At 44.6% G+C, this 26,457-nt stretch overlaps 1 protein-coding gene across 3 annotated transcripts in view; it reads right to left on the reverse strand.

The window, feature by feature from the left end:
• SQOR (sulfide quinone oxidoreductase) overlaps positions 1-19,622 on the reverse strand; it is a 183,590-nt gene extending 163,968 nt beyond the window's left edge. Inside the window, exons 1-3 of one of the 3 annotated variants that reach the window (XM_063926006.1) lie at positions 19,398-19,622; positions 5,855-5,947; positions 5,656-5,741 (exon numbers count right to left, since the gene is read on the reverse strand). The gene's annotated coding sequence lies outside the window, so the exon portion shown is untranslated. The remainder of the gene's footprint in view (positions 1-5,655; positions 5,742-5,854; positions 5,948-19,397) is intronic. The other 2 variants (XM_063926007.1, XM_063926005.1) reach the window with 2 other exon arrangements.
• Between the last annotated feature and the right edge of the window lie 6,835 nt (positions 19,623-26,457).

Here is a 26,457-nt window from a genome sequence, read left to right on the forward strand (position 1 = left end):
TGCAGGTCAATTTTGGCTATATTATCCAAAAATACTTGCTGAGGGTGGTGGCCTGGTGACATTACTGAAAGACATTGTAAGCTATATTGTTTAGTGTATATGCACTATATTGTTTGGCTGGGAGTTCATGGGAAAACACAGACGATATCGCTCATGGAGCGTAGTGCCTAGTGTGTAACGAGCTTTAGTAATCTATTTCCAGTTTTGGACAGAGACAACTCATGTCCATGGAGATGTGACAAGGATATATACAGCTATGTAGTTTGGTGGACAAGCATTCCACAATGAGCCTCCGATGTTGTTGCTATTAATACTAATTGATGATTGATGGCTCCAATGTTTCACTGATTCACAGGGCGAGATAGAAATGTTTTATTAAAGTGACAGGAGATCGCGGGGCGATATTCTATTGTCCCCCATAACCGCGCTGATCGCGCCCATAAGAGACGGGTTTAGCCGCATAAAGCAGCTAAACCCGACTAAAGTCATGGGCGCGATCGCGAAAAGTCCCATTTGGGTGTCCAAACGGGTCACTTTTCGTGCATTTCAGCTCACCACCCAAGGGGGTGGTGAGCTGAAGTGCTGATATCGCACCCATCGGCAGCAACATTTGAATACTGCCGGCGGGCGCGGAAGGGGAGGACGAAATATTTTAATCTCCCCCATAATGTTACTGCATTAGTTTGCTTTTTAATAAGAAAACATATAGAAATCATATATATATATATATATATATATATAATTGTCTCTATATATATATATATATATTGTCAAAGTCGAAAAATATTGTTATACATATCCATTGTACTAACCCCTCATGCACATGCACGCTGCTCGTGCACCCGGTCCCCCGTGCGTACACATACCCGCAAGTTGCGTAAGAGACGCTCCGGCGACTCGTGCGCATGATATGTGTATTTACGGCGGAGTTTGTGAGCGTGTAGCGTGCGACTCGAACGCAGCATATTTAACCCAAATAGTGCATTTTGTAGATATAGTCCCTTAGATCATGTCAGCGAGTAATGTTAGTTTAAACAGTTCCTGGACAGAGAGATTCGTCTTTGCATGATAGGAAAGGTCAGACAAAGGTTGGTAGGTGATGTCTAGTATCCAGCTGTAGGGTATTTTAAGGGAAACATTCCGGTGTTAGTTAGGAAAGGATCGCTTGCTCCTGCGTATAGTTATGTACAAAAGTAGATTATGAACATTAACTGTATTTGCTGTAAATTACACATGCGGCGGGAATCCAGAGGATACCTCCCACCAGAGCAGTTGGGGAAGGACATCGCCTACCTGTTCAAATCCACCTATGACCTTTGCTGTAATGTAGGGACACATCCCTGTGTCCAATGAACAATGAGATTACAGGGACCATTGTATTGTGAATGTATGTTGTGTATAAAAAGACCACTGTTGCCTGGCCAGCACACAGACTCTGAAGGCTTTCTCCCTGATAGCCGAGGACTGGTCCAGGACGCGCTTGCGAACGATTCCCCACGTATGTATATTCTCTGTAGCCATTATTCTCTATTATTCTGTTTAGATTTCCTTGTTAGCCTGTAGTGTATAACTTGTATCTGTTTACCCCTTTTCTCTGAATAATCCGCTGCGGTGTTAGAGCCCAATGGTTTACCACAAACCGGTGTTGTGTTTTCACTTTCCTGCAAAGGGCTTTCTTAGCGTCTCGATCGCTATAAGGTGTATAAGCATTGTAAAGGTTTAAAGGTATTACATCATTGCAGTACTAGACTGCTAAGGTTTAAAGTATAAGCACATCCTTACACTGTTTCATTACTTAAGGTTTACTGTATATCACCCTGTGTGCGTCCGCGCCGCGTGTACGTTGTACCCACGGCACGGCGTCTGATACGCTTATAGCGTATCAGTACGGTACTCAGTACGCTAACAGCGTGCTTAGTACGAAGCGTGAATCCGTGTGCGTACGTGCCGCTCGTGCGTCGCGCCCACGGCATAGCGTCGGATACGCTAAGTGCGTATTATACGGTACTCAGTACGCAAATAGCGTACTTAGTCCGTAGTGTGTGTAATAAGTCTAACGGCCATAGCGGCTCCACGGTAATAGTGTATAGCTTTATGTTTTAAGGTAATATTTGACATTATCAATTGGGGGCATCGTCCGGTCCTCCTCATATCCGCAGCCTAGCAGGACAAGGCAGACTTTATCTATCAGCAAAGGGCGGGAAGGTATAAAGGTATCCCCTGTTAGCCTTCTCATGGTCAGGTGGATACACTGGTGCTGATTAGATAAGCGTCTGCTCCGCGTGGTTTGTAGGGATGCTGGTGGGATCCGAAAGGTAAGAACGTAAAGCTATTGTTTTTTTAAAATCTGTGAAATTTCTGTTTGGTGCCAACTGCGCACGCAACACACGTAACACACGCACACACCTGTATTTTATTTGTGTATTCTGCATATCTACTCGCTTGTTGCCATTAGCATTGATTATTAGATACATTTTGACCCGTGCTGAGAAATTTGTTGCTATTTAGTTAAAAATATAGAGTAATATTTAAGGCAGTACATGTAAAACAGACACGCAGCCTGGCCTAGTTATAAAGGTTTATACAGGAGATACTGTGTGGTATTTGGTAAGCGATTATAGTTAAATATCGTTTACATTTATAGAAGTGTGGTATTTGTATTACTGCGGACGTATACGGCCATTGTACACGTGTCTCGGACAGCGTGCGAGACTGCGTACGCAATGCAAAGGCCTACACACGTGGCGTATTTTACGCAACGTGCGTACAGATACACCCACTTAATACAAATAGCGCGATAGCATTGTTTTAGTTTAGGCGAGACGGCAGCCACGCGATAATAGCACAAATTGATCAGTGTCCAATATTTAGTTTAAAAAAACTTTTTTTCTGTATTACCTCTGGGGAAAGCTATCAGTTAACAGGAAAGGATTTTTCTGATCAGAAAACTATAGAATGTTAGTGTGGGCTGAATAGGGTGTGAATATATTGAACCCCGCTTGGTGGTCTTGGTGATCTTGGTGATCTTGGTGAAGCTTGGTGAAACTTGGTGAAGCTTGGTGAAGCACGGTCTAGGTGAAAACGTGGTGAGCACGGTCCAGGTGTACACGTGCGACGGAGTGTGATAAAGTTTTCGTGGTATTACGCTCCGGCTGCTTTGGAGCACAGTAGGGATACTCCAGTGATCCTACCACTTATAGATAGCAAGTGTCTATAAGCGGTACGATTGGACCGCACGGTTGTATGGGCAACACGTGACGCAACGTGATACGAGGTTTTGCATATTTGTGCGTAAATCTTGTCATCATACGCGTTGTAGGAAGCAAATGCAAGCGTGATTTGTGTAAAAGTAAAGGTTTAGGGAATTTTCGCTGGTCTCTCAGGAAAATCTCTAGAGGTAGGGCCTGCAACGGCTACACGTGTCTGCTAAAGAAGGCGGATCCGTGGTACTCGGAGCAGAAGAAGTTCAGTGGAAGAGCTTTAAGGATTTCCACCGTAGACTACTGTGTTTGGTGCATTTTAGGAAGTTTTCCCGTGTTAAAAATGTCCACAATGGAAGCCAAGTGCACAATACAGGGACGTTCAGCAGTCAGGGTTCAGACTGCAGATTTCAGACCCAGGGGGTCAGCTCGGTTAGTAATGTGGGGGAAGTATGGTCCCCACACTGAGACCTTTTGTGATGAATGGACACGAATGACTGTGGGGGATAAAGCACCATTTCCTGGGATAGGTAGTTTTGACTCAGAGGTATTGCATAATCTAAGGCTTAGGATCTGTCTGATAAAATCCCAAAAACAGAGGATCAGACACACAAACTGTTTACATTTATGGCAACGAGAGAGTGATATGCAGAGGGAACTAGCTTACACAGCTGGTTCTAACCCTAACAGGAAACTGATAGCAACTGCACCACCACCGTACATTACAGGAGAGATAATGGCTACAGAGAATGGCATACTGATATATGACGATAAGAGTAAACTTAATAAATGTATTAATGACGATAAGAGTAAAACTGATAAATGTATAAATTCTAACCCGTGCAAGTTGCACCCCATTTTAAACTTCCCTCAGGATTACAAGCAAGAAAGTGAGCCCAGCACGATGTCGGCACTTTCTCTAACAGCCACCATACAGGACACCCAGGTGGGCACGGCCCAATCGGTAAGAGCAGTAGTAAAAACCCCTAGCGGAGGGTCAGGTGAGGTCGTGTCCACAGGTAAGTACGGTATTGTACATTATGCACAGACAATTGCACCTCACATTGTAGAGTCAACACAAGATGGTGTAATTGAACTAAATTCTGTCAGGGTGATCGCAGTCCCCAATGGGAGGACCGACGCTCAGGGAGTCACTCCCGTCAAGGACATTGCTATGCATTGTCCCTGGTCCCGGGCAGAATTGAGGACAATTATGGCTGAATTTCCTGATCCCAGAAAAGATCTAGTCGGATGCCAGAGGTTTATTAAAGAATTAGGTAATGCCACCGAACCCACAAACAAAGATTGGCGAACAGTGCTACGAGTATGTCTACCCTCCAATACTGACCCTGCAAAATTTATTACTGATTGTAAATTAGACGCAGAAGTAGCTCTCACTGAGGAGTACAATCAGGAGAACGTAAAACAGATCAATCTGCAGTTAGGAGTATATTTCCCTGTTGTCAAGTGGAATAAAATTTTCTCCATTAGACAAAAAGAAGGTGAAACTGCTTCTGACTATTTCCATCGAGCACTGCAGGTAATGGCTAGATTTACTGGGATCAAAGACATTAAGGATAATGTGCATCATAGAGAGGTAGCTGTGTCCGTGTTAATGGACGGGTTAAAGGAAGCGTTGAGAACCAGGGTACAAACCACTCAACCTAACTGGAGAGGTATCTTGGTGGCTGCCTTAAGAGAGTCCGCTGTTAAGCACGATCGGAACATCAGTAAACACAGGGAGTCACAGGGGGATAAGCTGATGACAGTAAGTATAAAAGTCCTGACAACCAAGCCACATCAGCCTAAACTCCAGACCCCTGATGGTAAGTCGTATGTGGTAAAATGTTATAACTGCCAGAGGGAAGGACATTACGCACGGAACTGTAATTTTAGAGACCCACATAAGGTATATCGACCCCCTAGACCAGAACATGACACACTGTATGACGCACGAAATTGGAATCAGGGATCACATAGGGAAAATTTTGGCCCGCACCTGTAGTCTGCAGCCAGTGAAATTGATTGTTAGCCTAGGTAGTGAAAACCTGAGGTCACAGTGAATATAGTTGGTAGATCATTCTTTGTAGATACAGGGGCGGCCAGGTAAACTCTGTGATTTATCTTTAAATGTTTCCTCTTCATCTCTGACGTTCACCGACAGAACTACAGCTCAAACGTCACATGTCTACTCGGTCTTTTCAGAGGTCTGCCCAACCCCAGTATATCTCACCAGCATCATTGTGCCTGGCCATGCACAGAGGGTGGAGAGTTGAAATACTGGTGGGGGAGGACTGTGCAGAGATACCGATAGACATGTTGGTGTGACAGCCTGATGGTGAACGGAAATCTGACAATTGTTTTCTATTCTCTCTCTTTTTGTTTTTTCATGTTCTACGGATGGTATTTCACACAACAGTTAAACACATGGTAATGCAAGATTTATGCTCCCTACAGAAAAGTCGCTGACTCGGAAAGAATATCGTATCACTGGAGTGTCCGTTTCGGGAAGACTGAGAGGCAGCACTGTTGAGACGGCATCTGAGCAAGGAGAACAAAAAGAGGCAGTTATCGTACCAGTTTTCTTTCCCTTCTATTATTTTCTTTACCTCCCATTACCACTCTTTCTTTCTCCTCCTGCAAGATGGACTTACCCCAAGAGACTGCGTTCCGGGTTTTCCTGTTGACCCTGTTGTTGACCAGAACAGTCTATTTCGGTGAGAGTACCAGAGAAGTCGAGAAAGGATCTGGAATGGGTTATGATGACAAGGACGGATTAGTAGAATTCCAAGAGCAACACAGTCACCGAGCAAAGGCGAGTATCAGAAAACGATCTAGTAGTCATGACACTAGGAGACATTGTGAAGGATTGTTAGCTGAGGAGAATTGTATCTGTAGGAAATGTGAAAACATAGTTGAGGACGGGTGCATCCAGAGATGTCAGTCCAGCCTTAATATCAACATGGACCGTCATCCATTGAGTGACTATCACTCATTAGTGGGTAAGGTTTTAAACCAAACAGAATGCTGGGTGTGCTCACAAGTACCTCAAGGTCAGAGCAAGTCAAGATTAGTACCGTACCCTTTAACACTAGATGAGGTACTTGAATTAAGGGGTGGGAAACCGGTGGACAAGAAATTTAATATTTCTAGGCCTCCTAGTTTGAAGCTCCACCAATATCATGTGGATAGGTCCTTAATATGTTTTAACATTTCCAATCCCCGAAAGCCGGGAAATTTGGAAGTGACATGGAACAACCAAACCATGGCATTTTCACACAGAGCCGATAGAATGCCCGTAGACCCAGAACGTATACGCCAAATAGCCAACGGTGGGAGATATTTTCGGTACAGGTATACTCTAGGAAGTAGGACCATGCGGGTTGGAGAAGTATCACCAGGATACTGTGCGCATATCATACAGCCTGATACGTGTACTGAACAAATGAGAGAGTTAGGGATAGGATTTTTCACCTGGAAGGTTTGCAATATGGTGATGTCATATTCTGTCCCATATGTTCTCCCCGATGATGCATATTTCATATGCGGGAGGAAGGCGTATAAGTGGCTTGCCCCAAACTCAGAGGGATTGTGTTACATTGGAAGAGTGTTGCCAGAAGTAATGACCATTACCCATAATAAGATGAAAGACGTTCACCGCAATGCTCAAGCTCCTTACACTCACACTCATTACGAACACATTGTTAAGAGACACCTTATAGATAGGACAGAGCACGCAGCCTCTGATTTGATCCACGAATCCACCGGGATTCAATTCCTACTCGCGTTAGATATCACCCGTACCGCCAGAGGAATTATAAATTTTAGGTATATTAATGCGCTAGCGAACCTGATAGACAATATCACCGAGATGTATGAGGACACCTTCAGGTATACTGGGAGGGAATTGCAAGCTTACAAAACGGAACTGATCCAGCACAGGATGGTTCTTAATTACATCACAGCGGTGACAGGCGGGTATTGTGTCACCCTAGCAACTCAGTATGGTTTGAAATGCTGTACGTATATTACAAACAGCACTGATGACCCCACCGAGGTCATAGATCAAAAGATGGACGATATCTTGCAGTTGAAGTGGGAGTTCCGAAGGAGACACAACCTTACCCTGACTGCTGTGAGTAATGAACTGACCGGCTGGGTTTCATGGTTGAACCCACGCAATTGGTTCTCAGGTTTAGGCGAATGGGCTCAAAATGTTATCGTGAATGTAGGAAAGTTTCTCCTTTGTATCCTGGGAGTTGTCATAATGATTGGTTTGATATTTAGATGTGTTCGGATTTTAATGCAGCGCAAGCGCAGAACCAAAGTGATGAGTTTGAGGAGCGAGGGCATTGTTACAACAACTGGTTTAATTTATGATCCATCAATTGAGACAATGTTGTGATAAGACGTGATTCCACGGTCCGTTTCTTTCACCCGTTTCTCCTTTGTTTTTCTCCCAAGCGAAAAGACATCCATTCGGAAGAAGACTAAAGACTTTGATGGAGAAGACTACAGACCTCTGATGGACATTTCTACAGACTTTGAGAGATATTTTAGAGACTTTAAAGACTTTTTATGGACACTTGAAAGACTCTGATTATCACCCACAGCAAGGATACACCTATCCGGACAAGACTTCAACAGACACCCAAGGACAATTACACACATTATTATGTGAATGTATTTGTGACACATGTCTTATCTTCATCTCTACAACCTTCAGGTAGTGACACACATAGTCGACAGGTGACATAGGTACATATATTAGCATTCACATGTTTTTCCCCCCTCCATGTATCATCAACTAATGTGCACCCCATTTGTTGGAACAAGAAGCCGAAAAGAGCTCGGCAGTGTTTGTTGGCCCACTTACAGACCCTTACGGGATACGGGATAAGAAGGATTTAATGTATACTTCGCAATACCTCGAAGCTTATCTAGAACATGTACGGCATGCCCCCCAGACATGAAGTTCATACATACATGCTTTTACTATCTCACTAGGCCATACATTTCCCGCCTACTCCTCTCCTCCCTCCACCCAATCATATATAGGTATTTCATATGTATTGTATATTTTTCTGCTTAAATGTTTAGATTGTGGCATTTATTGTTGACTGCCAAAGGGTCGACTGTCAAAGTCGAAAAAATAAGAATTTACTTACCGATAATTCTATTTCTCGTAGTCCGTAGTGGATGCTGGGGACTCCGTCAGGACCATGGGGAATAGCGGGCTCCGCAGGAGACAGGGCACATCTAAAAAGCTTTTTAGGTCACATGGTGTGTACTGGCTCCTCCCCCTATAACCCTCCTCCAAGCCTCAGTTAGGTACTGTGCCCGGACGAGCGTACACAATAAGGAAGGATCTTGAATCCCGGGTAAGACTCATACCAGCCACACCAATCACACCGTACAACTTGTGATCTGAACCCAGTTAACAGTATGATAACAAAACGAAGTAGCCTCCGAAAAGATGGCTCACAACAATAGTAATAACCCGATTTTTGTAACAATAACTATGTACAAGCATTGCAGACAATCCGCACTTGGGATGGGCGCCCAGCATCCACTACGGACTACGAGAAATAGAATTATCGGTAAGTAAATTCTTATTTTCTCTAACGTCCTAGTGGATGCTGGGGACTCCGTCAGGACCATGGGGATTATACCAAAGCTCCCAAACGGGCGGGAGAGTGCGGATGACTCTGCAGCACCGAATGAGAGAACTCCAGGTCCTCCTTAGCCAGAGTATCAAAATTTGTAAAATTTTACAAACGTGTTCTCCCCTGACCACGTAGCTGCTCGGCAAAGTTGTAATGCCGAGACTCCTCGGGCAGCCGCCCAGGATGAGCCCACCTTCCTTGTGGAATGGGCATCTACATATTTCGTCTGTGGCAGGCCTGCCACAGAATGTGCAAGCTGAATTGTACTACAAATCCAGCGTGCAATAGACTGCTTAGAAGCATGAGCACCCAGCTTGTTGGGTGTATACAGTATAAACAGCAAGTCAGACTTTCTGACTCCAGCCGTCCTAACTATATATATATATATATATATATATATATATATATTTTAGGGCCCTGACCACGTCTAGTAACTTGGAGTCCTCCAAGTCCCTAGTAGCCGCAGGCACCACAAGAGGTTGTTTCAGGTGAAAACGCTGACACCCCTTCATGAAGAAACTGGAGACGAGTCCCAGTTCTGTCCTGTTCAAATGGAAAATTTTAATATGGGCTTTTGTAAGACAAAGCCGCCCATTCTGACAATCGCCTGGCCGAGGCCAGGGCTAACAACATGGTCACTTCCCATGTGAGATATTTGTCAACAGCATGGTCACTTTCCATGTGAGATATTTCAAATCCACAGATTTGAGCGGTTCAAACCAATATGATTTTAAGAAATCCCAACACTATGTTGAGATCTCACGGTGCCCCTAGGGGCACAAAAAAGCTGTATATGCAATACATCCTTTACAATCTGGACTTCAGGAACTGAAGTCAATTCTTTCTGGAAGAAATCTACAGGGCCGAAATTTAAATGTTAATGAACCCCAATTTGAGGTCCAAAACACTCCTGTTTTCAGGAAGTGTAGAAATCGACCTAGTTGAATTTCCGTCGTGGAGCCTTCCTGGCCTCACCCACGCAACATATTTTCACCACATGTGGTGATGACGTTGTGCGGTCACCTCCTTCCTGGCTTTGACCAGGGTAGGTATGACCTCTTATGGAATGCCTTTTCCCCTCAGGATCCGGCATTCAACCGCCATGCCGTCAAACGCAGCCGCGGTAAGTCTTGGAATAGACATGGTACTTGCTGAATCAAGTCCCTTCTTAGCTCCCCAGGCCCTTAGTCCTCTGTGAGCATTTCTTGAAGTTCCGGGTACCAAGTCCATCTTGGCCAATCCGGAGCCACTAGTATAGTTCATACTCCTCTATGTCTTATAATTCTCAATACCCTGGTTATGAGAAACAGAGGAGGGAACACATACACAGACTGGTACACCCACGGTGTTACCAGAACATCCACAGCTATCGCCTGAAGGTCTCATGACCTGGCGGAATACCTGTCCCGTTTTTGTTCGGGCGGGACGCCATCATGTCCACCTTTGGTCTTTGCCAACGGTCCACAATCATGTTGAAAAACTTCCCTATGAAGTTTCCACTCTCCCGGGTGGAGGTCATGCCTGCTGAGGAAGTCTGCTTCCCAGTCGTCCACTCCCGGAAAGAACACTGCTGACAGTGCTATCACATGATTTTCCGCCTAGCGAAAAATCCTTGCAGTTTTCACTGCCCTCCTGCTTCTTGTGCCGCCCTTCTGTTTACGTGGGCGACTGCCGTGATGTTATCCCACTGGATCAATACCGGCTGACCTTGAAGCAGAGGTCTAGCTAAGTTTAGAGCATTATAAATTTGTTCTAAGCTTATTTATGCGGAGAGAATTCTCCAGACTTAATCACACTTCCCTGGAAATTTTTTCCCTGTGTGACTGTTCCCCAGCCTCTCAGGCTGGCCTCCGTGGTCACCGGCATCCAATCCTGAATGCCGAATCTGCGGCCCTCTAGAAGATGAGCACTCTGTAATCACCACAGGAGAGACACCCTTTTCCTTGGATATAGGGTTATCCGCTGATGCATCTGAGGATGCGATCCGGACCATTTGTCCAGCAGATCCCACTGAAGAGTTCTTGCGGGAAATCTGCCGAATGGAATTGCTTCGTAATAAGCCACCATTTTTACCAGGACTCTTGTGCAATGATGCACTGACACTTTTCCTGGTTTTAGGAGGATCCCGATTAGCTCGGATAACTCCCTGGTTTTCTCCACTGGGAGAAACACGTTTTTCTGGACTGTGTCCAGAATCTTCCCTAGGAACAGTAGACGTGTCGTCGGAAAAAGCTGCGATTTTGGAATATTTAGAATCCACTCGTGCTGTCGTAGAACTACTTAAGATAGTGCTACTCCGACCTCCAACTGTTCTCTGGACCTTGCCCTTATCAGGAAAGCGTCCATGTTTCTTTTAAGAAAAATCATCATTCCGGCCATTACCTTGGTAAAGACCCGGGGCGCCGTGGACCATCCAAACGGCAGCGTCTGAACTGATAGTGACAGTTCTGTACCAGGAACCTGAAGTACCCTTGGTGAGAAGGGCAAATTTGGACCTGTAGGTAAACGTCCCTGATATCCAGTGACATCATATCGTCCCCTTCTTCCTGGTTCGCTATCACTGCTCCGAGTGACTCCATCTTGATTTGAACGCTTGTATGTAAGTGTTCAAATATTTCAGATCTCACCGAGCCGGTTGGCTTCAGTACCACAATATAGTGTGGAATACTACCCCCTTCCTTGTTGTAAGAAAGGTACTTTGATTATCACCTGCTGGGAATACAGCCTGTGAATTGTGTGAGGGGGAGACGTCTCGAATTTCCAATGTACACCTGGGATATTACATGTAGGATCCCGGAGTTCCCTTGCGAGTGTTGCTGAAACTCTTGAGATGACCCCCTACCGCACCTGAGTCCGCTTGTACGGCCCCAGCGTTATGCTGCGGACTTGGCAGAAGCCGTGAGGAGCTTCTGTTCCTGGGAATGATCTGCTTGCTGCAGTCTTCTTCCCTTTCCTCTCCCCCTGGGCAGATATGACTGGCCTTCGCCCGCCTGCCCGTATGGGGACGAAAGGACTGAGACTGAAAAGACTGTGTCCTTTTCTGCCAATATGTGACTCGGGGTAACAAAAGGTGGATTTTTCAGCTGTTGCCATGGCCACCAGGTCCAATGGACCGCCCCTTTATACGGCAATACTTCCATATGCCGTCTGGAATCTGCCTCACCTGACCACTGTCGTGTCTTCGTCTGGCAGATATGTACATCACATTTACTCTTTGATGCCAGAATGCAAATATGCCTCTGCGCATCACACATATATAGAAATGCATCCCTAAAATGCTCTATAGACAATAAAATCCTGTCCCTGTCAAGGGTATCAAAATTTTCAGTCAGGAAATCCGACCAAGCCCCCTCAGCGCTGCACATCCAGGCTGAGGCGATTGCTGGTCGTAGTATAACACCAGTATGTGTGTATATACTGTTATGATATTTTTCAGCTTCCTATCAGCTGGCTCCTTGAGGGCGGCCGTATCTGGAAACGGTAACTTTATATGCGTGTGAGCGCCTTGTCCACCCTAAGGTGTGTTTTCCAACTCGCCCTTACTACTGGCGGGAAAAAGGGTATACCGCCCATAACTTTCTGTCGGAGGAACCCCACGTATCATCACACACTTCATTTAATTTATCTGATTCAGGCAAAACTACAGGTAGTTTATTCCCACCCTACAAAATACCCTTATTTGTGGTACTTGTGGTATCAGAAATACGTAACACCTCCTTCATTGCCCTTAACATGTAACTTGTGGCCCTAAAGGAAAAATACGTTTGTTTCTTCACCGTCGACACTGGGGTCAGTGTCCGTGTCAGTGTCTGTCGACCGACTGAGGTAAATGGGCGTTTTTACAAGCCCCTGACGGTGTCTGAGACGCCTGGACCGATACTAATTTGTCCGCCGGCTGTCTCATGTCGTCAACCGGCTTGCAGCGTGTTGACATTATCACGTAATTCCATAAGTAAGCCATCCATTCTGGTGTCGACTCCCTAGAGAGTGACATCACCATTACAGGCAATTTTCTCCGTCTCCTCACCAACATTTTCCTCATACATGTCGACACACACGTACCGACCTACAGCACACACATACAGGGAATGCTCTGATAGAGGACAGGACCCACTAGCCCTTTGGGGAGACAGAGGGAGAGTTTGCCAGCACACACCAAAAGCGCCATAATGTATATAACAACCCTAGAAGGTGTTGTTTCTATATATGGGCTCTTAATATATAATTATATCGCCAATTTATGCCCCCCTTCTCTTTAACCCTGTTTCTGTAGTGCAGGGGAGAGTGGGAGCCTTCCTCACCAGCGGAGCTGGTCAGGAAAATGGCGCTGAGTGCTGAGGAGAATAAGCTCCGCCCCTTTCACGGCGGGCTTTTCTCCTGGTTATTAGGAAAACTGGCCTGGGTTAAATACATACATATAGCCTTAATGGCTATATGTGATGTATTTATTTGCCAAATAGGTATTTATATTGCTGCCCAGGGCGCCCCCAGCAGCGCCCTGCACCCTCCGTGACCGTGTCAGTGAGCCGTGTAGCAACAATGGCGCACAGCTGCAGTGCTGTGCGCTACCTCTCTGAAGACTGTGAAGTCTTCTGCCGCCTGTTTCCGGACCTCCGTTCCGCCGTCTTTCTTCAGCGTCTGTAAGGGGGATCGGCGCCGCGGCTCCGGGACGAACCCCAGGCTGACCTGTGTTCCGACTCCCTCTGGAGCTCAGTGTCCAGTAGCCTAAAACTTCAATCCTCCTGCACGCAGGTGAGTTGCAAGTCTCTCCCCTAAGTCCCTCGTTGCAGTGATCCTGTCGCCAGCAGGAATCACTGATTAGAAACCTAAAAAAAAACTTTACTAAACAGCTCCTTAAGAGAGCCATCCAGTTTGCACCCTTCTCGGACGGGCACAAAAACCTAACTGAGGCTTGGAGGAGGGTCATAGGGGGAGGAGCCAGTACACACCATGTGACCTAAAAAGCTTTTTAGATGTGCCCTGTCTCCTGCGGAGCCCGCTATTCCCCATGGTCCTGACGGAGTCCCCAGCATCCACTAGGACGTTAGAGAAATATTGTTATACATATCCATTGTACTAACCCCTCATGCACATGCACGCTGCTCGTGCACCCGGTCCCCCGTGTGTACACATACCCGCAAGTTGCGTAAGAGACGCTCCGGCGACTCGTGCGCATGATATGTGTATTTATGGCGGAGTTTGTGAGCGTGTAGTGTGCGACTCGAACGCAGCATATTTAACCCAAATAGTGCATTTTGTAGATATAGTTCCCTTAGATCATGTCAGCGAGTAATGTTAGTTTAAACAGTTCCTGGACAGAGAGATTCATCTTTGCATGATAGGAAGGGTCAGACAAAGGTTGGTAGGTGATGTCTAGTATCCAGCTGTAGGGTATTTTAAGGGAAACATTCCGGTGTTAGTTAGGAAAGGATCGCTTGCTCCTGCGTATAGTTATGTACAAAAGTAGATTATGAACATTAACTGTATTTGCTGTAAATTACACATGCGGCAGGAATCCAGAGGATACCTCCCAACAGAGCAGTTGGGGAAGGACATCGCCTACCTGTTAAAATCCACCTATGACCTTTGCTGTAATGTAGGGACACATCCCTGTGTCCAATGAACAATGAGATTACAGGGACCATTGTATTGTGAATGTATGTTGTGTATAAAAAGACCACTGTTGCCTGGCCAGCACACAGACTCTGAAGGCTTTCTCCCTGATAGCTGAGGACTGGTCCAGGACGCGCTTGCGAACGATTCCCCACGTATGTATATTCTCTGTAGCCATTATTCTCTATTATTCTGTTTAGATTTCCTTGTTAGCCTGTAGTGTATAACTTGTATCTGTTTACCCCTTTTCTCTGAATAATCCGCTGCGGTGTTAGAGCCCAGTGGTTTACCACAAACCGGTGTTGTGTTTTCACTTTCCTGCAAAGGGCTTTCTTAGCGTCTCGATCGCTATAAGGTGTATAAGCATTGTTAAGGTTTAAAAGGTATTACATCGTTGCAGTACTAGACTGCTAAGGTTTAAAGTATAAGCACATCCTTACACTGTTTCATTACTTAAGCTTTACTGTATATCACCCTGTGTGCGTCCGCGCCGCGTGTACGTTGTACCCACGGCACGGCATCTGATACGCTAATAGCGTATCAGTACGGTACTCGGTACGCTAACAGCGTGCTTAGTACGAAGCGTGAATCCGTGTGCGTACGTTCCGCTCGTGCGTCGCGCCCACGGCATAGCGTCGGATACGCTAAGTGCGTATCATACGGTACTCAGTACGCAAAAGCGTACTTAGTCCGTAGTGTGTGTAATAAGTCTAACGGCCATAACGGCTCCACGGTAATAGTGTATGGCTTTATGTTTTATGGTAATATTTGACATTATCAATATATATATATATATATATATATATATATATATAAACACACACACACACACACACATACATACATTTTTTTTTACTGAATAAGCTGATATTCATATTTGAACTAGTTATGCTTGTTAATGAACTTACGTACATTATTTGTGTTTTTGTAGCAGAAATGCATCCTATGAATCGTTAGAAACTATTAAGCAGACCATAGTCTGCACAACGATACAAATAAACGCATGACACATACCACAAGGTATAAGGACGACCTTCATTTAACAGCATGCAGACAGCCGAGTCATGGTAAGGAGGATGCACAGGTCTAATTACCAAATCAAATGATCCAGTGTCCAAACTGTTTTTCAGACTGTGAACAATTATCATTCACGTCTATACTCCGTATGATAATCATTCAGAACAGTATTCTTACTTAATTTATATTGTGTTACTAAATTCAATACATTTATAAAAAATAAACAAAATTGAGTATATTGCTGCCTAGCAGTGCTATGGCCATAGGTTAGGACCTTATCTGTGTGCAGGGATGAGGCAGGGAGCACAGGCACCCTGGACTGACAACTCCATTTGATATTATGATGTCTCACAGCAAGTGCAGGGGGAGCAGCAAGGAAGCGCCCTACGGCTTTACTTGAAGAGAGTTGCCACTCCATGCACCCTGCAAGATAGAACAGGGTGGTAGAGTGCCATGGGGGTAACACACTTGATGCCCCCTCAGCCTTCTGACCTGGGCAGCGACACAGGTCGCACACCCCTCCTTGTGGCCCTGTTGTGTGGAGTTTGCATGTTGAGTTCCCGGAGCTATTCAATTAGCTGCTCAAACCCTCCTGCGGTGCGGACAGAAATCAGACAAACCTAGTGTCGCAATGTAAGTTGCAGACTTACAGACCTGCGGAAACAGCACTGCACCGGCACTTAAATCAGAGAATGGCATTTACTGCGACTAAGCGGCATTCTTTAGGAGCAGTAATCTGCATCTTGCATCGTAAATGCGGGGCACAATGCAGCTAATACCCCTTTCACACCGCAAATATATCCCGGGATACTGCTGGGTCGAGCCAGCTCGACCCATGTCGAGGTGCAGTCTAAAAAGCACCACTTTCGAATATCCCGGGTCGAGTAACCCTGCATTTCAAAGAAAAGTGGAGGGTTCACCTATTTGTTGCAAAGCAGCCCTGTACACTGAGGTGTCAAAATAAGTGTCACCACATTTATAGCAAAATGGAAAAAAGAAAAATAGACATCACATGTGTCACATACCTACCAACATGACCCTCTTCAGGAGGGACTCAATGCTCTGTTTCTGGACTTTTCTCTTACTCTATGGATGCCGGCACCTGTGTTGAACAGGTTAATGGATAAGAAAGGTGTTTCAGCACAGGTGATGGCAACCATACATTAAGAGGGAAGTCCAGGAGCAGAGCATTCTGTCCCTCCTGGAGAGCGTCATGTTGGGAGGTATGGTGTCACCAAGCGCTAAATAACAAAATATATAAATAACAAACAATATTATGTTCAATATTACGTTCCTTTCGTATTCAAGGGAAGAGATGATACAGTCCTTGGTAGAGATTTGATAGTGGATAATTCTTCTCAGTTTTCCAATGGTCCAAGGAACCCTTTTTTAGACTCATTGGGGGAAGATTCAAATGTTTCAAAAGTCAATTGGGAGTCTATTTTTTCCTATCTAATAGACAGGAAAATACAGACACCCAAATGACTTTTCAAACATTTGTATTTCCCCCATATTTTGTTTCTTTTATATATAGTCTGAAAAGGGTTCCTTGGACCATTGGAAAACTGAGAAGAATTAAAAAGTACAAAGAGGAACCTTGGCGTGTGCTAAACGCGCGTGTGCCCGGAAAGGGGCGTGGCCTATATGAAAGGGGGCAGAGCTGAGATCGCGAGTCACGCCCCCTTGTACCATCACTGAGGGGGCGTGTCCACCGCTGGAGCTGCTGGCATGCCACCTCTCCTTCTGTCACCTGTGAATAGACGCTATACGCATGCGTACAGCGTCTATTCACCGCTGCTCTGCTAAGCCTCCTAACTGCCCCCCCTCAACACGGAACACTGTGGTCGGCGGGTGGAACAGTCCCAAAAAAAGGGACTGTCCCGCAAAAATCGGGACAGTTGGGAGGTATTTTACCCCTTCGGTGGTATGCCCGGAAATCTTCCGGGGTAGCCAGCACTGACAGTGCTGGGAACCCCGGATGATTTCCGTGCATACTACCTGCTGATTCCCTGGTGACGTCAGTGCAGCATGCACGGCGCCTGGGAATCAGCATACGCCATTATGGAGTTAAGCCCGCCCCCAGGACTCCTATTGGCCGGGGGGTGGGCTTAGCTGTATAATAGCTTGTGATGATACCCGGGCGCTGCAATGCATCCGCGAATCAGTGCTGGGGCTGGCGATCCCCGCGGGTAAGGTCCGCGGGCGATTACCGGGCGATAACCTTGCCCTGTCACTCGCCCACCCTACACCTTCCCCACCACTCCCATGCCAATGTAAACCCCCCCATCCCCCAGAGTGTGTTTTTAAATTGAGAACTCGCCACTGAAGGGGTTAAAGATGCAATGGTGTATAAAAACATAGCTCTGTCAGCCATGATTCCTGCAATTCTGTGAGCTGTCCCCATCCTCTCCTTCTGTCCCCTTCTGACACCTCATCCTTCTGAGCCAAAAAAAAGTCCAATTAAAATGATATCCATGGTGTTTTAATTGCGGACCCGGGTTGAGTTAAAAGGCGCCAACCCTGCAAATACCTGGGTTGAAAGTGTAGTGTGAAAGGCTCTGACCCATGTCCGACCCGGATTCAAAATACTGTGACTTGCAGGCATGTGAAAGAGTCCAGCGCATCTGGATGATGTTTAGTGGCAATCATTTAAAATGCAAAACACGAGGCAGACTTGCCGGAATCTCGCCAATGCGTGCAAGTCTCAGGCTACACATTTACCCCCTTTTTTGAGTACTTTTCTTGGGATACCGGACGGCCGGTATGGAGGTTGCTGGTGTCAGAGTTTCCGTGTCTTTTGCGGGCGGGGAGGTGGCTTCCTTATCTACCTGTCCCTATCCTACCTTCCTTCCCTGCGACGCTGGGAAACCGGACGTACGTCATACCGGAAGTCATGGAGCGATCACTTCCGGTTTCGCGGAACACGCCAGGAACGGAGGACGACTGCCAGGACGAGTAACCAGCGTCGCAGGGAAGGAAGGTAGGATAGGGACAGGTAGATAGGGAAGCCACCTCCCCGCCCGCAAAAGACACGGAAACTCTGACACCAGCAACCTCCATACCGGCCGTCCGGTATCCCAAGAAAAGTACTCAAAAAAGAGTGTAAACATTCTGAACATAGCAGCAGCATTTTTTAATGCTAATTGTTTTATTAAACATCTGTTTTTTACTTTGCAGGTACATATAATAATTAACACTAGCGCTCCCATACCATCTCTTCTAACTACTTTTTAAATTGGAGCAGCTTTTTACACCTTAGCGCGGTATTAACATACATTATTTTTTTTTATACATTTACCCCAATATCTGTTACTGGAAGCTCATTTGCAAAACTACAAGAATGTATAAATTGCTATTCACTACTGCAACTGTCTCCCTGTCCTCCACACAATGAAATAATAAAATGTTAATAGTATTAGAGATTCTCAAACGCGGTCCTCAAGGCAGCCTAACGGTCCAGGTTTTAAGTTTATCCATGCTTGGCCACAGGTGACTTAATTAGCACCTCAGTCAATTTGATTTTCTTTTTCCATCTTTGACGTGCCATGGATACACCTAAAACCTGGACCGTTGGGATGCCTTGAGGACCGCATTTGAGAACCCATAATCTATAAGGTTTAGGTTGTTGTGGAACTACAAGTACAAGAATGCCATGCCACCCACTGTAGTTCCATAGTTAAATAGCAGCAACTAACACACCTCTGACATACTGAGTGTACAAGAACATAACCACGTTGTATATTGATTGTACTTGCATGCAATAAACCCCCAGATCAAGTAAACAGGACAGTAATCCAATACATGTCACACGCTATCCCTATATACATTCCTTTAGTACATCATATACTTGTTGTCAGTGCTAATGGCTGTCACGCAATGTACTGTGCTGAAATTATCTCACCTTGGGCGGGTCTCAGGCGTCCACACAGCACAATGACAGGCTACCAGTGCGTAACATTACTCTCATGACACAGTCCCTGTCTCAGGAAGAGCCCTCAGTATGCTCAGTACACCCCGGAGCCCCCAGTCACTACCTCCTGCCATTACCAGGGCTGATTGGCTGCTGCTGCACAGGGAGGGACTGGGGAGTCACCCTCAGCTCTGTCTATACAGGCAGGGCCGATAGTAGTGCAGTCTGCAGCGTCTATTATTCACGATCAGAGGGGATTTTACAGAAGGGGCGGAGGCTGATCCATGTCTGGGGTGTCACCTGAGACAACTAGTGCTGAACTAGTCCCTCACACAAGGGCCTTTGAAGTCTGTGTGAATGTGGAGTGAATATGGAGTGTCAATCGCATATGCAAACACATTAATCTGATATACAATATAGTATTTGTAAGTTAAGACATGGGAACAGCAAACTATATGAGCATGCAATGCATGATAAAACTGAAGTTCATTGAAAAGAATAAAAAAATGAACTTCTTAAAGTTTGTTCTTTGGCTCCGAGAAAAAACAAGAAATGTGGTTTGTGCATTTGCCAATAATGGAAAATATTTTATTTCTCTGACACTTATGCTCAATAGATTTATTCAATCTGGTTATAGGCGTTATGGTTCCAGCACATTGGAGAACTTTATTTGTGTTTTAAATACTTGCAGATATGTTTACTTCTAGAGCAGAGACAACGTAGTTTCCTACCCGCCCGCATTCTGCGGGAGCCTCACATTTCAGCGATAAATCTCCCGGTGCCCTGCTTTGTCTGTCACATCTCCAGGAATCTTCAGATTCTACCAGGGGTGACACTAAAGGCCCGTACACACTGGCCGATATATCGGCCGTTCTCTTGAACGGCCGATATATCGCGGGTCCGTCGGTCAGTGTGTACGGCCGATACGTCTGTGAACTCCGTCGTTCACAGACGTATCGCGTCGGCCCCGCAGCACAGCCGACGGCCAGTATATCTACCGATATATTGGCGCGTCGTTGTGTGTGTACGGGGCGGTCAGCCGACCGCCCGTACACATGCTGCGGCGGCCAGCGGTGATTGACTGCTGAACTGGGTGTGCATACGTCCATAGATATATCTGCCGATAAATTGATCGGCAGATATATCTTCCAGTGTGTACCCACCTTAAGAAGTTTCTTTGCACGAACAGTGACTGGCTGTAGCTGCTCAGGAGTCACTGCTGACGGCTCTCACTATCCCCCTTTGTGGGAACCCCTAGCAGGAAAGGCTGAGAGAGACATAGGAGTAAATTTACTAAAATGGGAGTTCTATTTCAGATGGGATGTTGCCCATAGCAACCAATCAGATTCTACATCTCTTTTATCTAGCACCTTCTAGAAGATAATACCTGGAATCTGATTGGTTGCTATGGGCAATATCCCATCTTAAATAGAACTCTCATCTTAGTAAATTTACCCCATAGATGGGTATGTTCAATTACAGTCGAAAAACTGCCATCTTGTTGGAATGATGTCAGTTTTTGACTTTTAAGGTCGGTAGGGGTTCTGACCTATTCAAAAGCCCTCCAAGAAATGGGAACTTGGCATGATATAATTATAAAATCATCCGACAAAGGTGGCAATATTGTTCTCTGGCCCCGAGAAATGTATCTTACCGAGGCACATCGACAATTGCTTAATCTTTCATGCTACAAAAAACTTCTTAGCGATCCAACTACCAGATTCCTGAATGCGTATAACATCTTGTTACAGGAAGCTGCTGCCCAAGGTACCATCACGAAACAAGAACTACAATATCTTACTGTCCAGAATCCAAAAACACCAACATTCTATCTTTTGCCCAAGATTCATAAGAATGCCCATAATCCAGCTGGCAGACCAATAATGTCAGGTAATGGCGGACTTTTGGAGCAACCTAGCCGATTTCTGGACTTACATCTACGTGAATTTGTTCTTGATCTACCCTCCTACTTGCAGGATACATCCGATTTACTACGCAAGATCCATGATATACATTTTGAGAGCAATTTCCTCCTAGTGACTCTAGATGTAGAGGCACTCTACACAAGTATTAATCACCATCAAGGCCTCACAGCTGTCAAATATTATCTGGATCAAGGAGGAGCAAAAGATTTTTCAGATTTCCTTCTGAAGTTACTTAACTTTGTTCTTTCCAAAAATTATTTCGTTTTTCAAGACCAATTTTTCCTACAAGTAAGGGGAACAGCAATGGGCACTACTTGCGCATCAACATACGCAAATCTCTTTCTAGAATGGTGGGAGCATTTCCATGTTTTCAATACCATCAATGAGGAATACACCACACATGTGATATTGTGGTTGAAATATATTGATGATATATTTATTATCTGGAACGGAGAAAGAGGTCTTCTCATGGACTTTATCAAACTCCTGAATACCAACGATCTCAATATCACATTGACACACACCATTAGTTCTGAGATGGTCCCCTTTCTTGACCTCAATATTTACAAATCCAATACAGGTTTTTTGGAAACATAACTATATCGTAAGGAGACTGCAACCAACAGTCTCCTTTTCCAAACCAGCTCACATTTCCCACCGACTTTTGAAAATATCCCCAAAGGGGAGTATCTCAGGCTGAGACGCAATTGCTCGGAGGATCATGTCTTTAAAATCAAGAGCAGAGAACTCACCAATCGCCTCTTAGCTAGAGGCTATAGTAAACGCTCACTAAAACGAGCATACTCAGCCACTGCAACAGTCAAGGGGGGTAATTCCAAGTTGATCGCAGCAGAATTTTTTTTAGCAGTTGGGCAAAACCATGTGCACTGCAGGGGAGGCAGATATAACATGTGCAGAAAGAGTTAGATTTGGGTGGGTTATTTTATTTCTGTGCAGGGTAATACTGGCTGCTTTATTTGTACACTGCAAATTATATTGCAGATTGAACACACCACACCCAAATCTAACTCTCTCTGCACATGTTAAATCTGCCTCCCCTGCAGTGCACATGGTTTTGCCCAATTGGTAAAAAAAATTCCTGCTGCGATCAACTTGGAATTACCCCCAAGAGGGAGACCTTAATTTTTGGAAAGAAAAAAAGAGGTCATTGAGCAAGATGACACCATTAGATTCATAGGAACCTTCTGTCCCGAATGGAAAATGCTGAAGAATGCCATAACTAAACATCTTTCCATCTTACAGCTGGATCCCGATTTATCCCCTTTCCTGAATTCTCCGTTGCAGATGAGTTGGCGCAGATCCAAGAACATGAAAGATCAGTTAGTTCGGAGCCACTTTGTTACATCGACACCCAAAAAAACATCTATTACTGGCTCTTTTCCTTGTGGACAATGTAAATCGTGCCCACAGATATTACAAACTAATACGGTCATCGACAGATATGGTCAATCAATAACGTTACAGCATTTCTTCAATTGCAATACCCAGGCTGTGATTTACTGCATAACTTGTGGATGTAACCTCAAATACATTGGTATGACCATACGTAAACTGAAAGAGAGGGTCCTGGAACATTTGGGCAACATTCGCAACGCATCAAAAGACCTTGCACGTATGAAACAGCTCACTTCGGTTGCCAGGCACTTTCACTTTTACCACAAAGGATCCGTCAAAGAATTTAAGGCCTTTGGCCTAGACCGCGTTCATTTGGGCATATGAGGAGGAGACATTACCAAGGAACTTTACAAGAAAGAGAGCGAGTGGATCTTTCGCCTCAATAGTCTCAGGCCCTCCGGTCTAAATGAAAATATAAATTACGCTGTTTTTCTGTGAGCGCCTGGTTTCCTCCATTAGTCTCACTCATTTACATATACGCAGCACAGTTTCACTATATAAACACACCCACCATTGATCACACCTTTTACATGCCCCCCTTTTCCTTCGCCACCTTCACCATGTCCCCTTCTCAATCTGTTTGAATCCAACAATGTCATTTCACCCAGCCCTCACCTGTTTCCGTTTTTTTCACTCAATCCCAGTTACCTTCTCCCACTGTCATCATCTCATCCTCCCTGGCGACTCCCTTCAATTTTCAACCTTTCCCCTCTCCACTTCATTCTTTTCATTACATTTTTTTCCCCTTTTATTTGTCCCTTTCACTGTAACCTGTAGATACTGCCCTGTAACATACACCACCTTTTTTCACTAATGACTTTTTTCTCCTTTCCTTATCACTTTTGCTTCACATTTATATCCCCTACCTATGTAGGAGTTTTACATATATTTTTATTTGTTCACATATTTATAATTTCCATACAATTTCTTCCAAATGCATGATGCCATGCTTACATGTATAATTCACTAATTAGCTGTCATCTGATCTGCCCATCCATTCATCTCAATCGATTGGTACCAACTGCATTTACTAATTACAGCAATTTAGCATAATTTACACTATGATAAACAATATGATATGTAGCATTTCTACTGTATGATTATTTTTGCCATTCATTCACTCCTTTTGTTTGTTCATTTCAGTTATCATCTCATTTCATTTTCATTTTTATTTTATCATCTTTCTTCATTTTCACTTTATAATGTTTAATTTTAATTTTCAATTTCATTCCCTTTCTAAAAATAACCTTCACCTAATCTACTATTCATCACCTCTTTAGTTAGGTATCCACGTTTCCCCTCATACTTCATTCCACCCTCACAGCTTATACATTCATACATCATCACCCATTCCACTCACACATTCCTCACTAATCCAGGCACTTCAAACTATGTCATAGGACACACCACTATTGCCCCGGCTCTATTCACACCCTACATCTTAGGATGCACTTTTTCTGCTTCACTTTTCCACTTATCCAATCACATTAACAGCATCTCCCTTTCTCTACTCTGGTTCCGTTAACACTCATCCTGTTTTGCTTTTCTTCTTTCTATCTTTATATATTTCATTCAGCATTTCATTTATCAATAATAATTTCATTCTTATTTATTTTAATTTTATTATTATTATTTGTATACACAACATGACTAGTCCAATCAGGCCCTTATACAACTCACCAGGTGGTCTCCATCCTTTCTCTACATCGGGATCCCTGATATCAATTGGTGTCTTGCTTGTATTTCCCCGTGACAACCTTCTTGCCCATACTCTTATTATCCCAGCACCACTCTTCCCTTTAACAAGATGGCGCTTTAGGTCCTGCATTAGCCATTCTTGGCTTGCCCTTATCCCTGCTAACTAAGCACCATCAGATCCCACAACCAAGATGGCGTCCTAGGCTCCTTACAACTATGCTGACGCTTTAGCCCACATGACACGTAACACCAATCTGATGATGCCCGCAAGCAGCGGCGGGCGGGAGCGGCAATGCAGCGTCCCCGCCCACCGCATCCACTCTCTGACCACAACCATTGGTTGATCCATTCAGCGTAGCTGCTTTTAAAATCCTGTCCCCCACTGACCCCTCCGAACCAGGTAGTGAACAAGCCCTTACGGGCGAAATGCGTCTTCCATGGGGGGTCCGCATATGGTGTGATCTCATGGCACCACCTTTCCTCACCTGACGATGCACTGATCTGCTCAACTATCCTCTTGACAGGAGTTCCGTAAGCCCCATCTGTTGTGTGGATATATCCCGCAGACAGTAAATAATTTTCTATCTGCAGTCAGCCATATCTGTATCCATATAATCAGCATATTAGAGCTAACAATAATTTTTTCATGTGAAGATTGCTTTTTGATACTGGCTGGAAGTGTAATCTCCTACAGAGGCCAGGACACTGTCACTTTTTTGTCACAACCTGTGTGACTCTCAGTACCTGTTCGACATTTTCATGTTAGGATTGTTTGCATCGGCAAACAGGTTGCTTTAATTTTATTCTTATTCTTTCTAATTGAGGGAATGATTTAGTCACACTGGTCTATGTATAGCAATAATCTGTACTAATTCTGTACCTTTTGACATCCTAATTGTATATTGTCCCAGACGGCTTAATATATAAGAAATATATACACACGCATATTTTTCGCTGTGAGAATATATTTACACATTTATGAAACTGATGCCGTTGCTTATAACAACATCCTGTGTCAGGAGCATTATATCACTCATAGTGACTGTTGCATTTGTTCCAGAATAATTTGTCTATGGGAAAATTAATCTCTGATATAGGTTCAAAGCTCAATTCTTAAGTGAGGCCGGGACATTGTTCCCTAACTTAACAGCGATATCACCACTAATTCTATCTAGCACTTCCTTATTCTCCTAATTATCTATTCCGTGTTCATTGCAGTTCAATACCTCATTTTTCACCATAAATGTGGTATCTGTCAATAATTCAGGTGTCCAAATATTGGTGACCATTGAATACCAGTATAATAACTTAAATTTAAGTTGTCCTAATTGGACGTATTCATAACAATTTTTTGACCACTCCTCGGTCCCATCAATACAGAAACTCTGTACTGGTTAGGGGAAATGGGGGTATGACAATCCAGTGTCTACAACCTTTCCAATTACTCTTTGGAGAAAGAGACCAGAACATTTTAACATTTTTCAATACTTTATTTCTTATGGATCATTTAGATGGGTAATTATGTTTTAAATAATATTAATAAAAGCTACGTTTTAAATATTCTTCATTATATAATATAGGAATTTTCTTCCCTGTACAAGAGTGCGCCCACACAAGAGCCTTCTTTCTCTCCCATTGCCAATTATGTTGCGGGCCCGGAAACCGGCTTCGGCTTGGATTTACTATAGGGTCTGGCATTCTTTGTTTGGTGCGCATCTAACGATTATGACGCTTCCAAGTTTAGTATAGCCAAGTTGTTGGCTTTTCTTCAGCAGGGCCTGGACTTAGGCCTACGTCTGACCTCCCTCAAGGTTCATATTTCTGCCTTGTCGGTGTGGTTTCAGAGAAAAATTGCGACCTTACCTGATGTGCATACCTTTACTCAGGGTGTGTTGCGTATCCAACCTCCCTATGTCCCGCCTGTGGCTCCTTGGGACTTGTCGGTGGTTTTGGAGGCGTTACAAGAGTCTCCGTTTGAACCTCTTGGTTCAGCTGATCTTAAGTGGCTTTCC

This window comes from Pseudophryne corroboree, chromosome 6, assembly GCF_028390025.1.
Source record: "Pseudophryne corroboree isolate aPseCor3 chromosome 6, aPseCor3.hap2, whole genome shotgun sequence".
NCBI lineage: Eukaryota > Metazoa > Chordata > Amphibia > Anura > Myobatrachidae > Pseudophryne > Pseudophryne corroboree.